Source organism: Podarcis bocagei (genome assembly GCF_964188305.1).
Source record: "Podarcis bocagei genome assembly, chromosome: 4".
NCBI lineage: Eukaryota > Metazoa > Chordata > Lepidosauria > Squamata > Lacertidae > Podarcis > Podarcis bocagei.
In genome coordinates, this window is record NC_138128.1 from 95,133,492 (window position 1) to 95,136,026 (window position 2,535).

The 2,535-nt window shown below is 43.7% G+C and overlaps 1 long non-coding RNA gene across 1 annotated transcript; it reads right to left on the reverse strand.

Annotated features, from left to right (window-relative positions):
* Positions 1-465: 465 nt before the first annotated feature.
* On the reverse strand, positions 466-2,286 carry LOC308585836. The gene is made up of 2 exons (XR_014007613.1): positions 2,167-2,286; positions 466-1,239 (listed from the first exon to the last, which is right to left on the reverse strand). It is a non-coding gene; the product is annotated as an uncharacterized lncRNA (long non-coding RNA).
* Between the last annotated feature and the right edge of the window lie 249 nt (positions 2,287-2,535).

The following is a 2,535-nucleotide window of genomic DNA, read 5'->3' on the forward strand; positions in this document are numbered from 1 at the left end:
GTGGAATGTTTTATTGTTGTTGTTTGTTTATTTCATAAAATTTGAACACCGCTTGATTGTAAGAAAACCTCAAAGCCGTTTAAAAAAAAGATACAACATAGAATCATAGATTTGTTGAGTTGGAAGATACCACGAAAGTCATCTAACCCTCTGCAATGCAGGAATACAGTAAAATAAAATAATAAAACCCACAATCCCATTTAAATACAAACAAAAGTTAAAAATACTCATACAGATTAAAATGACCCCGACTTTGGCACCTGCATAATGTCAACAGGCAGGGAGTTCCAGAGTGCAGCCGCTGCCACACTAAACATAGAAATATGGGAAACGGGAATCATGCAGCACATGTAATAGCGCCATGTGTGCACTAGAGCATTTCCCCCTTGGCTTTCATTGTAGCTGGGGGCATGGGAGTAGCCAGGAATAATGTTGGGTGGCAGAACCAAGCTATCTCCTATGCAATTGGCCACTTAAGTATTTTTATTTATTTTCGTTGCAGAAAAAAATGGGGGGTTGGCTTTTGCTACCTAACTCCCCAAAGGGACTTGATGAGTCCCCTAAGTCCACGATCAGTCAGAGAAGAATGGGTGGAGGCAGGATCCAGTGGAAAGCAAGGCAGATCTCTATTTTCCTGTTGCAGCGGTTTCCCCGCCCTGCAAGGAGGTGGGAGAGACCAAGAAGAACAAAGTGTGCAGGAATTTTTTATATTCTTTACAAAGACTTTCTTTTTCCCAAAAAAATTTATTGGTTTTCACAACATTATAAACAAACACATAAGACAAACAAACATAAATCATAGCCTTATTGAAAATTACACTTATCAACATTGTTAAGTGACTTCCTTGCTTCCCCTTGGTTGAATTTCATTGCATGTCCTTTTAACGGTTTTCCAAATCAACATTCTTATAAAATTTAACTTAAACATTAACATCCTTAGATCTTCACATTATGAAATTAAACATATTAATTCATCACTAAACATAAATAAAATCCTAAACCAATTATGTATCTGCAAACTGTTTTCAGTTAATTTAACTTAACATATTTAAGTAAGTAATCATTGAATTTAATCCACTCTTCCTGATACTCCTCCTCCTTCTGGTCGCGAACTCTTCCAGTTAGGTCTGCTAGCTCCAAAAAATCCATCATCTTCATCTGTCATTCTTCTATCATTGGTAATTCTTGGGTTTTTACAAAGACTTTCGGCATTGCTCAACCCCTTAGCCAAAGGCCACCCTAAAAGCATCACACGTACGTCACTGATGACGTTTTCACGGATTGCGTTACCTGGGCAGCCTGGCGCATTCTATTGTGATGGTAAACACTTGAGTCCGTGAATCCAGGTCACAGGCGCACCCTATTCATGCACAAAATATGCCCTTAAGGCAGGATTTGCTAAATGAAAGAACTATGGGAAAAGGTTTCTGAAGGCAGGGAAGTTTTTAATATTTAATGCTGTACTGTTTTTAACATTTGATTGGGAGCCGCCCAGAGTGGCTGGGGAGACTCAGCCAGCTGGGCGGGGTATAAATAATAAATTATTATTATTATTATTATTATTATTATTATTATTATTATTATTATTATTATTATTTTATTATTATTATTATTATTATTATTATTATTATTATTATTATTATTATTATTTCTTCCAGGAGATCTCCTTCTGCAGAGGAAATAATCTATTAGGAGAGCCAAGACGTGTGCGGTTTTTTTGGGGGGGATGGTTCTGTGGGCTAAAATAATATGCAATTTTCTCGAGGAAACATTTCCTCAATTTTGGGAGGCTGGGACGACTGAAGCGTGCCTCTGCTATGTGCGTTCACCCTAAAATTTTATTACCATTTACATGATTAAAGGGGGGCGGGAAACGACACCCCCCCCCGCCGGCTGCTTGTTGCGTGTCTGCTTTACCGTTTAACTTTTAGCAAATAACAACAGTTCTCCGCCTTCGGGGTGTAGGGGGGACTTCACCGCCCCATGGACCAGGTACCCCCCCCCCCAGAAAAAAAATGAAGGGGGGAGTTTTCCCCTCACAGAAAAGCGCGGGAAAGAAGAGACTGTCTCCCCCTCACATTATCCGCCCCCCCCCCTCAGGCGTTTCAGCCCGGCCACCCCGGAGAGGCCGCAGCCCCAAAAGGGACGGCGTGAAAGGAGCCAAACCTGAGCCGCCTCCCGCTTCTGCCCCTGCCCGGGCGGGAGACGACGAACCGCCGCAGCGTCTGCGCCGAAAAAGCCGGGCGGGCGAGCGAAGGGAAGCCCGCAAACGCGCATGCGCCAGTCTCAGTCAGTCAGTCAGTCAGTCAGTCTCTCTCTCTCTCTCTCTCTCTCTCTCTCTCTCTCTCTCTCTCTCTCTCTCTCTCTCTCTCTGCGTAGCGAAGAGGCGGGGCGTGCGCGTCCGCCAGCGTCCCTCGCAGCTCAGCCAATGGGAAAAGCTCCGTCCTCCAGCGCCGGAGAAGCCCCGCCTTTCCTCTCCCCCCTCCCCCTGAGTATGTGTCTGACGTCAACGTGGCTTATGTCCAAAATTACGAT